This window comes from Corvus moneduloides, chromosome 4 (assembly GCF_009650955.1).
Source record: "Corvus moneduloides isolate bCorMon1 chromosome 4, bCorMon1.pri, whole genome shotgun sequence".
Classification (NCBI taxonomy): Eukaryota; Metazoa; Chordata; class Aves; order Passeriformes; family Corvidae; genus Corvus; species Corvus moneduloides.
The window spans coordinates 46437324-46452924 of NC_045479.1; the positions used below are offsets into that span (position 1 = coordinate 46437324).

A 15601-nucleotide genomic window follows, 5' to 3' on the forward strand; every position below is an offset into this window, starting at 1 on the left:
AAAATTCTTCTTCAAATATAGTAATTCCACTTGCAGTCAAATCAACATATGCAACAGAGCTAGTGAAATAGCTTTTGCAGAGTGATAAACAATTTCATCTTTGATCTACGTATCTATCTATGGACAGTGAGAGTACTACATGAGAAAACTCAGAGATCATCTGATGGGATATGGCCATTACAAGTTCTGTACAATGTCAACAGTGCTTGCAAGAATCTACACTGGAATGACCTCCCAGCAGCTAAGACAGCGGGGATCATCTCAGGAGAGGGTTCAGATATTGTTCAGGCATATAGAAATGAAATATATGGGAATAATTTTATGTAGTAAAAGTAGTTGATCGAACAATATTGAATAGCATTGACAGAACAGTAATTATAATGCTCTTAACATTTACAGGTCAGATCTTTTCATCTTACTTGCAGTGAAATAATAGTACTTTGAAAGCTGTCCAATTAATAGCACCTAAAAAACTGACTTAATCTACACTTTCACAGATGAAATAAACTGTTATGTAAATTATTTCTCATCTTCAAAGTTGTCTGCAGATAAAGCTCATTAAAACCAGTTTTATGCCAGTGTCACTCCCTTGATGTCGGCTAAATTATTCCCAATATGTAACTCCACATGTGTGATTAATGTCGGACCTAATAACCAGCTAGCAACAGTGAAAATCCATAAAGCTTTCTTCTGTTTCTTTCTAGGAAGTACAAAACCTGCAGAGGGTGCAAGGCACCTTAAATTATGGTAAACCACTAGATTCAGCTTCTTTCCATTTTTAGCATCAACTGGAAAGTTTCACAGTGACACAAGCTTCAATGGCAGAAATTAGAAATACAAAAGTTTGGTAAAAGGGAAAAAATAATATTGGTTATTGAGAAAGGGGAAGGACAATCTTGAAATAAAGATGGCTGCTTCTGCAGAAATAGTTCACTCAGTTATAATAAATATATTTGTGTTGGAATTGCATTAAAACATTAGATAAAATTGTCATGAAATGCATTTAATGTGACACATTTTTTGTTAGTATTTTTATAATTGGAAAATGGAATTGAACTTTGTTACAGTGTAACAAATAAAAAACCTCCACAGAAGTAAACTAGAATACAAAAAGAAAATTCAAACTGATTACAGTTCAATTCCAAATATAATAAGAAGATTGGAAGAAAGTTGAGAAAAGTGTTTCACAGGTAAGTGACATGCCATTGCACTTTTTCAATAAAGTATCAGTTATACAAGGGTTGTTTTGTCATAAAAATCCCGTTGCTGGGAGTTTCTGTAAATGGACTCAGTAGAAAAGAGCAAACTAAAAAGAGAACCATATGTACTGAGAAGGTGTTGAAGTCTACCAAACACTCAAAGGATATGGAGATTCGTTGTCCTATTGCATTCTCAAGATGATGCCTGAAGTGGCCACCCAAAAAACCAGAGACTAGACAAGAATAAGGGAATAAAGGTAGGCATTTATTTGAAGGGCCTTCAAAGGGAGCCAGAGGCTACTACCAAGATGGACCCCAAGATGGACAACAGGTCATGAGTTCTTCACACTTTTGTAAATTTGGTTCGTTTGCATATCAGGGTTAATTCTCCAATTAATGCTTCAGCTAATGATGTAATTTCCCCAAGCTTGCCCCTCTTTAGAGGCTTTTGGTTTATACTTTTTCAGCCAAGGACAGCCTGAGTGTCCTTGGAAAGCAGGCCTGGAGAGGCTTTGTTATGTCTACCTAGCATGAGAGAGCAGAAGTTAACAGGCTACAAGAAACTTCAGAGTTACACACTAAGCAATACGGGATTTGAAAAATACGAAAATTAAAACCTAAGGCATCAAAGACACAAAAGAAGACACAGAGCCGGCAGAGCGTGTGTAAGGCCCCCAGGCCACGTCGGTGGCAGCGAGGGGCTGTGCAGGTCAGTCCCCATCCGAGGTGCACCCTCAGACACCAGGTCTGCATGGGCTGCAGAGGGAATGCAGGACCTGTGAGGGCTCTGTGTGACACCAGTGCAGCTGTCCCTGGGGAGTGACCAGCCGGGCTGGGCTCCACACGGGTGACTGGGAGTGCTGCTGTGTGTGGCAGTGCCTGTGGGACAGTGTGCACCTGCGGGAGTGGGAACAGTGGCAGGAGACAAGCAAACGTACCATGCAACCATCTCCTTTTAGTAACAGCCTTATTCTATTCATAGTAAAAGCTTAATGAATAGAAGTTCTTCTAAGACATTTTCACTGGAATCTGTCTCTCTCTGACTCACCCCCTTATCAGGGAAAAGAGAATTTACCAGTGTGTTTGGATGCTCTAAATGAGATCAGGACTTAAATCTCCTGCATACCCTGACATGCATTACAATATCTGCAGAACAAAGTATTTTTGTCAACATGTAGGTTTGTTCTTTATATAATTTGTCTCTGAAAATGTACTCAAATAAATGGGTTTTTAATACTTTCATTAAGAAGAAAAGCTACTACAAACTCCAAGACATGATCAGCTCAGATCTTGTATCTGATGCATGAAGGGACTCCACTAGCTTCACAGAGTGACAGATTTCTCTGAACTCCGTAGTTCTGGCTTTAAGTGCAGCTTGTGCCCATACACACTGACACAATCTCCGATAACTGTTCAAAGCAACATACACTTACAAGTATCTTTCAGTAGTAATATCTCACAAAACAACTCACTATTAACTATACTGTTGCTCCATAAAAAAAAAAGTGAAACAACACACACACAAAAAAAATCGCAAACTAACAAAAAAATGAAAGAAAATAAAAATGAAGTAGTAAAGAATCGTATTTTCAGATGTACAGTATAGAAGTGTTATTTTTAGTGAGGGGGAAAGGAGACATTTTCTATGTAACTGAAGACAGACAACTTTTTGTTCTTTGTACAGGAATATCTTTTGCCACTCATTTCACACAGGTACCCCTGAAGTTTTTCCCCATCAGCACCCTCTTCAACTTCCAAACATTCTTAGACTGGTTTTCAGAGATATAGGTGAGACTGAGCTGCTGGCTCTTACTGACACAAGTCATTCAGACAGCAAGTACTTCTTGCTCATGATGCCCACATGTACACACTTTTTCTCTGAGAAAATTTAATAATGGCTGATTTTCTCTGGAAAAGGAAAAGAACTTGTCTTAGAAAGCCTGTGTTGTAGCATAAGAGAAGGAGTCAATTTCCTTACTCAATTTCAATGCCAATTACCAAGCTGTGCAACTTACAGCTCTCACTGGGAGCCAGCACCTGCCAACTGTCACTAGACCAACAGAGAGAAAAGAGATACAGTAATGTTTTCATACACTTCTGCAGTCAGAATTAACAAAATAAGATAATTTTAAAAAATCTAACCAAAACACTATTTGCAAATGTCTGTAAAATGGTAAGAGAGTATTTCTAAAAGTCTGCAAAAAATATTTCTGCTTTTATATCCCACTGCACTGAGAAAACATATAAACCTGTACTTTTGGATAAGGAATTTAAATCTATGAAGGATTCCTTCATTGATTTCAGCTATCTTTGAAAGAGCCTTCTAGGTCTGACTGACTGAAAAACAAGAATACAGGTGTTTCTACTTATCTATATGCAGTAATGCAAAACTTTGCAACTAAAAAACTCAACCTTGTAAGTGTCCCTATCTTCCCACAAACTGAAACATAAATTAATTGGCAGACTACAACTCCTCCCTCAAAAAATGGTCCAATTATATAAAGTAAATCACAAATGCATGCAAAAACATGTGTAGTATGCCAAATAAGAAAGATTACATTTATTTGGAAACTTTTATAATGTAGAAGAAGTGTAAGAAAAATAAAATTCTTGAAAATATAACAACTGAACTACATATATCTAAAAAGCAAAGCTTTTTGTGTATGCAAAAGTGAAAGGTTTTAATAAAAATCACAGTCCATAGTACCAGTCTATTCAATCACCAAGCAGTTTCTTGAATTGCCGGGCTTGAATTAGTGTCTTAGGGGTTTTTTTCTACCAAATCTTCAAATCACCATTAAAAATAATAATCCCACTATATCAGTTTGCATCTTTGATTTGATTATATGCTCCTGTACATTAATACAATAAAATATCTCCTTGTCTGGTATTACAGTCTTCTTCATCATTTTAATTTTTTAGACAATTTGAGAGATGGTAGGCTTTCAGCTCAAATCATGAATTAGGCATTGGGTTTCCATATTACATCCTGGGATCAGGTGAAGCCCATAATCCTGGCCAGTCAAGCCTTCTAAGATGTTCAGAATTACCATTCAATTAGCAGCAAATGTTCAGAGACCAAATCAGTGCTAGCATCTCTTAGATGACTTTCAGAGGAACGAAGTCTGAGAGACAACTACCTCTTAGAAGACAGGTAATTTCACAGGTAATGATGCTCCCAATTGGAAGTATCTTGAAAGACCCTGAACATATCTTCAAGAAGTTACCTTGAACATAACTTCAAGAACACAAGAATTGGTTGCACTCCTTCCACTTTTTGAAATCTCTCAGTTGACTCTGTTTTTGAGACACAGTCAGTAAAAATTCATGAGCAGTACTAATCCATACTAGGGAAAAATCAGACTACTTGTTCTAAATTGTTGATGTGAATTTAAACTCATGCAGACAACTTCAGACTGAACAACAGAACAAGTTAGGCAAATTAAGAAATGTGTGTTTTCACTTGTTAGCTACTGCCTCCTCTTACCCAGATTCTCATCATTCCCTATCCTGAGATGTGAGATTACATCTACCTAAGGAGCTCTCAGGCCATCAAGGGAACTTCCAGGGAAGATGAAAGAACAATCCAGGATGAAAGGCTGGCTTACAAGTTTTAATGAGCCTTGAATTTGGAGACAAGCATGAGTACAAGCAATGTATCAAATTAATATATCCAGCAAAAGAAAATTTTGCTATTTTTCAGGAAGAGTAAATTAAGTTTTAAAATGTCACCGAAATGCACACACTGGCATTTTTTCATATGTACTAAACAAACTCCCAGGTAAAGATCCCATAGAACAGGAATAATGAAGTCCAAATAAGTAAAATTACCCTGTAGATTAAGAGACATAAACCCACAAAAATAAATATGCTTTTTACATAAATTCTTAGCAACATCCTGAAGGATTGTTTAGAGGAAATAGAAGTGTCTGTGTTCTGTGAAGCTACTCCCAACGCCTAAATATTGATATTCTATACCATGGTAAACATCTCCAGCCAGAAAGAGCTCAGTCCAATCCCAAACTTGCATCTGGATGATAAAGGATAAAGGCCTAATGTTAACAGCTAACAAAAAGTCCTCTCATTTAAATTCACCTATTATTAACTCTGAATTTTATGTTCTGACAAAACTTTCATATGAGGAAGATCTACTGGCAAGCAAAAAAATACTGAGAATGTGTATTTAACAACTGATTCTCCCAGAACAGGCAAGAATTAGTCCCTGGACTCTTTGGAATGATTACCTGTGTTTTATGAAGCTGAATTGGAATTTCCCTGCTGGTACACCATAATTTCAAAAATCTAGTTTAGTAGCTACACAAATAACCATGTTTCCCTTTTATCTTAGATTACAATGTATCCAAGACAAATGCCAAAAACCTGTTCTTTGGCTGCTTGCACCCCCCCCTTAAACAGCACAGTATCTAGCCAGTACATGCACAATAAATGTTTTACCCTTTCAGAAAGGCACTAGGTACTTATAAAAAAAAAAAGTTTAATACCTCATTAAACATGAAAGTCCTTTAAAAATAGGCCAAGAATACCCTAATTGTTTGGAGCGCTTTAGTTTAGACAGTCACAAACAAGTATCAAAACTGTTCTACCTAGAAGCATGCTAACCTTAACAAGCAGCTGTCTAGAGACAGATACTAAACTGCTGGAATAAAAATTACATTTCAAGGTGCTCCATATCCTTCACTGTAATCCAGTTTTCTTTCAAGCTGGTCTGCAAAGAATATCTAAAAGCTAATTAGTTCTATTACATAAAATAAGTAGGTGCTTTGGTAGTATTAAATAATCACAGAACAGTAAACTCTGACCTGCTTTCATTGGTTTACGTGGTATATCAGAATTTTTTTGACAGTGGCCAAAAAAACACATATATTCCTTCCACGCTCTCTTTTCTTCTCTTGGCACTTTTACCATACCAGAGGGCTTGGTATTTGTTGGTTTTTTGGGGACTGGTTTGTTGTCGTTTTTTAAAAACAACAAACCGCACAACACATACACAGGGAACCTTAGTGACTATTTGCAGGCTTTATCTAATCACTATCAGTTTAAATACCATGTTAACAACACTACCAAGGATAAGATCAGCTAAAAATATTTAGTAGGTCACAAGAGCCTGCTACATGAATGTAAATAAAACTGAGGTAATACATAAGTATATGGTAATGCACTGAAGTATATTTCCTTCAGAGTTGTCCTAGTTAAAAAAAAAAATTAAATCCTATGCAGATACTCTGTGCTTCCTTTCAGTATATGCATAGGCAAAGTCTGGATTATATGAAGATGCTGTAACTTCAGATACAAACATCACATTTGACTGTAGTTAACCCTTCTGAAGAAAAAAAGAAAAAAAGCCTTTTTATCTTTTGAATACTTCAAATAAGATCTCATAGAAATGAGACAAAACAGGTTTTATGGTTCAGCCACATTTAAGACTGGGTCAGCTGGTCTGTAGAAAACCCACAGAATGTATTACTATAATGGAATGTGAACGGAAGTGGCAACAGCTGTGCTTTATTACAAACCTGAGGCTGTTTTAACTACAAAACTTCCTTTATGCCTTTAAGTTTCTGTAGCAATCTCTGCCATTCTGAGCAGTAGATTAGTAAACCCCCATTTTCACAAAAACAAAATACTTGATTTAATCAAATTTACCTTTTTCTGTGTTTTACCTATACAGTTAAGCGCAAATTAACCCTTTTTCTCACATATACCACTTTCCTCCAGGCCCCAAAATCACATTTTGGAATCACATAGCCTAATAATAAATGAATCGAAAAATTCCTGGTAATGAAAATGCAATCATGTCTTTTTCACCCAAAACCCTTTAGTTATCTCAAGTATTCTTAGCTAAAAAACCACAGATCACCATCACATAAAAAAAAAAAGCTATTAATATTTTAAAACAATTATCCACTCCACTATCCCAGAGTGAGAATTTATATTGGTCTTGCTCCTGTTTCATACTCAATATGAAATTTTCAAGAAGAAACAGAGAGAAATACTTCAGCACAAGAAATTCCTCAAGTAATGACTCATTTTTTGCACATATTGACAGAAGATCCCCAGAAGAATAAAAAGCATTCACTACTTAGTAAATGTACTTGTTAATTTCAGTACAATGCAATTAAGTCAAAGTAGTTTTTACACTGACATTTTAATAATGGAATTAGTAACTTCTAAACTCAGTTCTTCAAAATCATCCTACTTGAGATTATCTGCTTCTCTTTGCTTCTGTTTATGGGAGTATTTAATAGAGGTAACTTTCTTCTTCAGTTCACTATCTTCAAAAAAATAGGAGTGCATAGGGGAAAGACCTTGCATACAGATACGTTTGAGCATATGAATATAAGTTAAGGTAACAGTGACTGGATGAGGTAAATGTGTCAGATACAACAGTTAAGTATTTTTTCCATTAAAGAATTTTTTAAATAATTTTAATTAGATTTTGCCAGTGCTTTCCAGACTCTTATTTTACAAATACCAGCTACTTAAAAGGAAATTAGTTCTTCATCTAAACTCCTATATGCTTACACATATAATCTCTTCATAAAAAGGCAAGAATTATCAGGTAGATCGGTTGCGATAGGAATTACCACATACATGCATTTTTCAGTTAACGCATCAGTAAATTTTGCAAAAATCTACTTTTGAACAGCGCAGTTCAACACCAAGAAATGAAAGAGGCAATAAAATATTATGATGAAGCAAAGGAATTAGGATCTTATTCAGTATTCCCTTAAAACTATGACAAAAAACCTTTTCTCCTACACTGACTTAAAAAAAAAAAAAAGCAAACTAAAAAAAACAACCCATGACCAAAGTACCTGAAGTATCCATCTAACAAGATCTAATGCAAAAACTTAAACAGAAGATGGTTAAACAACAAAGTGTAAGTATCACCTCAGATGTTTAGAATGGAAGTCAGCATTGGAACCATTCCAACAGCTATCCTTCAATGGTTTTGTTTTGGTTTTGTTCAGGTTTTGTTTGTTTTACAATAGCTGCAGAGTAATTACGCCAAGAAAGAAATTAAAGCCATCAAAACCAAAATCATACATAATTATTAAAGCATAGTAAATGCTGAACTTTCACCTTTATTTCCAAAACAACCTATTACAGTCAACTTGTAGACTAATTCTGCCATTGTGATGGCGTGTTTATGCATTATTCACAGACATCATAGCTACACCAAGTCTAAGCGGCAGAACTGGATACTTCTTCAAAACATGTTAAAAACTTCTGAAAAATTGTAGGGTCAGAAAAAGTTGGAAGGAAAAGGTATAATAAAAATACAGAGCAAAGAGAGTTCAGGAAGTGACACCAAGAAGGCGAAAAAAGGAGCGTTTCAGAATCCCTGGCTTCCCAAGATCTATTTCAACAGCAGCTGGTCTCCCTGGGAGCTCCTTTATAATGAAAATCTGAGTGGAAACTGTTCAATATTCCAAAGTTCATTTTTATAAAAGAAGTAAACTGTAGACTGCTGATGAAAGGGGAGCTGGGCTTCTGGCAATACTATAAAAGGGAGATGACCTTATTCTTCAGAAGAAGACATTCAGAAAACAAAAAATGTAGTATTTCTAGCTGCTCTTTCTCATTTATCTTGAATATTTTCTTTTAGCTTTGCTCAAAACTGATCATAGTGAAAAAATACAAAGCTTTCTCTAAAGTACTACTAGTAAGAGCAGAGTTCCCACTTCTATACAAACAGCAAGCCTCATCAGGTGCGTTATCCTTCTAGGCACTTTTACAAGTTTTCTAATAATACTTGGTAAAGGAAAATACAGTTTTGCTCTACAACATAAACACATTTAATCTATTTTCAATTTTATTTAAGGCCTTATCAGTGAGTAGTTGGCAGGACAACTGATTGCGTTTATCAAAACAAAGTCAGCTTTATTCCAAGTTTCAGAGAAAGCATTCTAGTTGGAAATACAGATATCTAGAAGGAAGTCTTCATTAAGAAATATTTGAGGTATATGACTGCTTCCCTTTTCTCACAGAAGAAAGAAAAAATAAATTGGTTTATTTCTCCTAAGCTCTGATGAATCGTAAACACGAAAAGCCTCAATAAAAGACATAGTGAAAAACAAAACTATATGTGAAAGGTTAATTTATGGTATTCATAAATCAAGACAGCTTTCAAAAAGTTACATATTCATCACTGCATAACACATTACTTGAATTATAAGTAGGCACTAAAAAAAAAAAATCAGTGTTTTTACAGTACACAAAAATTTAGAATTACATGGATTTCTCTCCTGGTTGTGGAAAACCCAAAATTTCCCATCTCACTGAAGCTGACGTGTTAGAACCAGTCACTCGTCTGTTGTCCCATCCCTCTGCTTAGGGCACCTAGTTATCTCCCCATTCAGTAAGCACTGATCATTCTCAGAAAGATTAGCGCCGTAACTAGGAACAACACTGAGACAACATGAACAGCCTGTTCCACTTAGCAGCATCAGTGTTTGCTTTAAATATTTACATTCAGATTTTGAGTATGAGATTTTGTATGAAAAATAAATTTTCATAAAAACCAGTTGTATTAATAGACCCGATTCTTTTTTCCAGTGAATCTGAAGAACTACAACTTATTCCAATGTAATGTTAACTGATGAAGCTACTGCATCCTGCTATTATCTCCCTGAAAACAGACCTATAATAAAACATCAAGCCTAACTAATGCACAGCAAATCTAGTAGTGCATTTAAATACAATTACCAATAAAAACTAAAAAGGGAATTCAGTCTGTAACATTATTTCATTCACCCACTGAATATTTTGTCTGTTGGCACAGCTATCCTCTTCTTCCTTTCAGAAAGTACTGTTCAGACTGTATATTGATGTTTCCCCCCCCCCCCCCCCCAGAGATTACAGAATAACCTCATAGGATATTTTATGCTATAAGAGATGTCAGAATAAGGGATGTCATATTTTAAGGATTCATATTGTAAGGGACATCAGGAGGTTTCCAGCCCAACCTCCTGCTGAAAGCTGAGACATTTGGTCAGGTTACTGGCGGCTTTATTTTTTCAGTCTTGAAAACTTTCAAGAAGAGAAACTGAACAACTTTTCTGAGTAACCTGTTCCAATGCTGGACTGAATATATAAACGTCTCTCCTTTATTTTTACAAACAAATTAAATTTAGCAGTTGGTAAGCTGAAGTGCATTACTCATATTTTATGGAAAAGAAAATCAATTTCATGCTGAATCTAATACAGTAGTAAATTCAACTGTCTAACAACTCTCAGTAGTAGCTTGACTAGGAATAACTAATAGTAACGCTCTTGTTCAACTCTTGCTGAACTGGAGAAAATTGAATTGTCTATGGTAAAAGAGGATGTTTCCAATAAAGCTATAAAAAGATCATCTCATGACGAAATCCTGATCTCTGTGCTCCAAGCTAACTTATTTGCATAGGAACTACATACAATCTGTCCACTATGTGTCAATTATGAAAGCATGACATAAATAAAAGCAAAGAACTTGTCAAATATGTATATTTATATTTCTTCCTTTTAACATACTGTATCACATTAATTATTCAGTCTGAAGTGCCAACCATAGATCAACCATGCCTTTATTTCAGACACTAGAACTACTAAGTTATTGCAAATACCATTTTACCACATCCAAAAGACGATCTTATGTAAACAAAACCACTATGGTGCAGTGGTAACGCCACCAGTTTTATCCAGATCTCAATTCGGTGAGAGGCATACATCATCTTTTTGTAACTATTTGTCTCAAGAGGCTGTAATAAAAGCTTGACATAAAATGAAAAAAAATTAGTATGAATCCAAAAAAACCCAAATCATCAGTTATTTTATTTGCCAGCACAGAACCCCACAAAACTTAGCTAAGCAAAAATACAGGATATGCTACAGTCAGAATTGCTGATTTCTCTGCATAATTAGGACTATTGAGGTTGCTCGGTATTTCTAATGTTTAGAACTACTTACAATTTGTCAAAGTGTCCTGTCTGTCCTTTTTTTCCCACAATGCATATAAAACATATACTTACATGCCACACCAAAAATTTTGTTCAAGATTTGAATTTTTAAAAGGAACAATGCAGGAAAACCACAAGAATTTTTCTTCAAAAAATGTTTGTGACTATGGCTTGAAGCCATCAGCATAGACAAGCTTCAGGTTAATGCTACGCTCTTTCATTTATCTCTGAAAATGTAACAAAGACCACGAACTTCTAAGAAGAAAGTACTGTGTTGTTTCAGTGTAGAACAAAAGCCACATTACAGTCTCTGAAGAGGAATAAAAACTGAGACCAGTGTCCGCTAAAAGCACAGAAAAAGCGACTGGAGACTGAGGAAAGGAGACTAGACTGGGCTGACATAGCAAATCAGGATGAGGAAGCTCCAAGGAATAAAGAAAAGTAAAAAGGAAAGCTGACAGGAAAAAAGGAAGGGGACAGGACTGGCTGAGAAAAGAAACAAAAATTTGGAATGTTCAAGCCCAGGAACACCTAAAAAACTAAGACTGAGATTGGCTACAGGACGATAAAGACACTGTGATTAGGATACATATAAATGATGAAGTGAAAAGGACTGTGCTTGCAGAAGTCTAGCAAGAGCCCTCATGCACCACAACACATTCTAAAGCCTACAGTAGAAAGGACTTCAGTCTTCCACCACTTTCCCACTACCTGAGCAAATGCACTACAAGTTATGCCATTCTGTTTTACCACTGTAGTACATAAAAGGGACTGCATTTTTACAATGCTATCACTCACGATGGTAGAAGTTCAGGAGTTTTTTGCAAAGGATTAGACTTTAGCAATTCTCTTTGTAATCACTGTAGGTCCAATACAGTAAGACAATAAGGAATTTACTTGGAAAATCAAATTTTTTCTGCATTTTCTTGGTTTGTTGGCTTGGTTTTGGTTTGGTTTTTTTTAAATTCCTTTAATTTTCTAGGTTTGAAGGAAGTATATGGGACATGTATGCATATTCTACTTCACAAACAACAAAAGGTTACTAAATCAAGCACTCAAAAGGTGTAAAATGACAAACTGTTGTCTGTGCAACCATCATTTAACTTCCCTTGAGTGTGTTTTTTAAAATAATATTTAAATAAACGTGCTTCTTATTCAAAGTTGCCTTGCCACAGAAGATGATACAGAACTTAACGCGGATAGGACTCTTGTTTTATCTACTGAAGAACTGGGCTTGCAGAAAAAAAACAGGACAGGGGCTCTGTAGTATGCCACAAAGGCTTTAATGACTAAAGTTCCCTCTGTTACAGTTTCCCCTCATTCCCCTTACTATCATGCAGGAAACCATTTAACCTAAAAATTTCTGTAGTTTAACTGTAAATTCCTCTTTTTCCCCATTCACTCTACAGATACACTCACAAACGTGGAGCAGTCAGGACTGTTACAATAAGCAGTAGCAGGTATAACTTGAGTAACATATTTACAAGAATTGTAGAAATTTCAAATTGGGCACCAAAAATGAGTGAATACTTTTCACCTAGCCCTCTTTGTGCCTCTGTTAACCATCTGTAGAAGTCTTGTCTCATCTTTGGTAGTGCTTGATGAACTAGTAATACTTTGTGGGGCATTCTGATCACATAATGATAAGCCCTTTAGCAAAGCTCATACAGATGTTATCAGTTCTGTCTTCAAAGCAGAGCTGGGTAACATGGAATAAATAAATCATGGGCTCACACAACGATCAATGAAAAATACTGAATTCTCTTAAGTGAGCTCAATCTATCCCATGCAGTGAAAGACAAGGCTCCTGTGGAAAAAAAAAAAAAAAAAAGATAGTATGTGATCATGTCATTAAGACTGGATCAGAAGTACGTACTCAAAAAGGCACTTAAAACCTCTGTGTTCCATAAGCTTAATAATGTGGGATTTCTCTACAGAAGGGGTTTAAGATACTCAATTTAAAATTCTATGAAATCTAGAAGGTTCTTGCATAACCATGAAGCTGTGTTGAGGCTGCATTACTTTTTAGCACCTATCAGAAGAAAATCTGGAAATCTCTTGCTGGTTTAGAACAGCATTGTGGATAACACAAATACGGACAAGGACAGAAGAGTTTTGTTTAGGTTATTTTTACTTTTTGCAAAATTTAGAGATGGAAAAGATTTTTTTTTTTATAATGACAACTATCACTAAAGAAAAACTAAGCAACGGATGCTGATAACACACAGTTGAATGTAAACGACCAAACAAAAGGTTCATACTACCAACAGTTTTCAAGGTGAGTTCTCATTAATGAAATTTTGGTCCATTATCATTTATACAACATGGGCCAAAGATCATCCTTTCACAGAGATCTGTACAGTACTTGCACTGCAAGGACATTTAGAAGTTAGTAGCTGTAGATGAAAAACACTGAGAATTTTTATAACTTCAAGTTATTTCAGAAAGCTTTCCCCTGTCTTATGCAATTTCAAGGCCTGTGTTCACTATTTTTACCGGTTTACAAGTAAGTCTATGCAAAAGAGTGACACTAAGTACCATATTTGTTAATACCGTCTTTGATACAGCCACCTCTGCACAGGTGGCTGCATTTTAAAGGCGTATTTTTCCCTTAGTTGTACAGCCTAATAATTACATAATGGCTTATTTTTGAAACGTTAACAAATCCTTAAATGTTGCATGTGGTTTAATACAACTGTGTTATAATATTGTTATATAACTATGACTATGCTAGAATATAACTCGAAAACATTTGCAGCTCAGAGGTCACAGTTTACTTTCATTACTAAATGGAGCATAGTTGATTAACTGCATAGATAATCTTCCGTAGGTTTCATAAACAGAATTAAACAGCTCTTCATAGAGCAGATGCAATTCCTAAAGAGCCGCTCACCGAGGCGCAGCTCAGGCGCGGCACCCTCGGGCAGGCTCAGCCCTTCCAGGTGCCTTTAGCGGAGCTCAGCAATGGCATTTCTGCCCTCACCAGCAGGTTACTTCAGCCGCTCCGAATTACTGACATTTACGGAAACGCGGCACTAAAAAAAAGGCGAAATTAGCATTTTACAAGGGGAAAACAAAGTGAAACGCTATTATTTTTACTGCAAGAAGGTGCAGTGAAAAAAAACCAACACCCTTTTTTGCCCGTCACCAGTAAACACACCCAAAAGGCAGATGAATCCGCGTACGGCGCAAGGCTGCGGCTGCTCCGGCATGTAGACCATGGTGCTGAAATGATGCGCTGGAAGACCACGGTACGGACGCGTTTTTACACACGCTGCCAAAATCTATACGTGCGCCGTAGAAAACGGAGAGGAAACCGCGCACGAGGCTTCCCCTGCGGCAGCATCCCGGTCCCTCGCCAGCCCGCATCCCCCCCGCCGAGCCCACGATCGGCGGGGACAGCACCCGCCGGGGGATTACCCGGGGCAGGCGGCCCACTTTCGGCAGCCCGGGATGCCGAGTAATCCCGTACCCAGCGGACAGGCGCCCTGGGAAGGGGCGGCTTCCCCCAGCCCGCCCCGCTTCCCGTGCCTGGTAAGGGCCGCCGCCCCCGGCCACCGCAAAGGAACGGGTTCCACCGTGGGCCGTGGCGGGGCTCGGGACTGCCCCGTCGCCCCGCACCTGCCCCAGCTCCCCGGGTTCCCCCTGCCGCACTGGCAAAGTTGTGACTCCCGCCGCTTAGGGGACCCACCCGGGGCGGCGCCCCCTTCCCGGGACCGCGCGGTGCCGGTGGCCGCGCGCCGCTCTGTCACTGCCGCTCTAACGCGGGACCCCGCTGCGCTGCGCGGGCGGGGGGCGCCCGCCGCGCCCGCTGCCGACCGAGCCGTGCCCTACCTGCGCAGTGCCGCCGCACGGCCGGGCTGTCACCCCGCGCCGTCCCCACCTCCGCTGCGCACCGGGCACGTCTGGGACGGCCCTGCCCGGCCCAGCCCTTGCCCGGACGGCGCGGCTGGCTCGGCTCGGCTCGGCGCGTCCTCGGCCGGCTCGGCTGGGCTGACAGCCGCCCGCGCGCCCCCGCCCCGGCCGCGCGCGGGGCCGCCGGGGCCGAGCGGGGCCGAGCGGGGCTCGGGGAGCGGCGACGGCTGATTGGACGGGGGTGATGTCACTCGTGCGCGCGCGAGCGAGTGGGCGCGCGCGCGAGCGGGGCGGTGAGGGAGAGCGAGAGAGGTGAGGGGAGAGCGGGGGAGCGAACGAGCCGGAATAGGTGCTCGTGTCCCCTGTTCCCGAGGAGCGGGAGGAGAGCTGGGACGGAAGCAGTGTGGTGAAAGCGGGGTGAGGAGTGCCGCGCGGCGGAGGCGCGCACCGGGCGGCAGCCCTGGCTGAGGTGGGCGGGGGGCGGGATGAGAGGGGCCTCTGCAGAGCGGGAGGGGCGAAGGTGAGCAGGGCTGGAGGCGAAGGGTGCTCGGCATCCCTCCATCCGCGCCCGTCCCGCTGTCTGTG

The 15601-nt window shown here is 39.0% G+C and overlaps 1 protein-coding gene across 1 annotated transcript in view; it reads right to left on the minus strand.

Moving 5' to 3' along the window:
• The window catches only part of CNTN1 (contactin 1), a 228115-nt gene extending 212985 nt beyond the window's left edge, over positions 1-15130 (minus strand). Inside the window, exon 1 of the mRNA XM_032105945.1 lies at positions 14996-15130. The gene's annotated coding sequence lies outside the window, so the exon portion shown is untranslated. The remainder of the gene's footprint in view (positions 1-14995) is intronic.
• Positions 15131-15601: the final 471 nt, after the last annotated feature.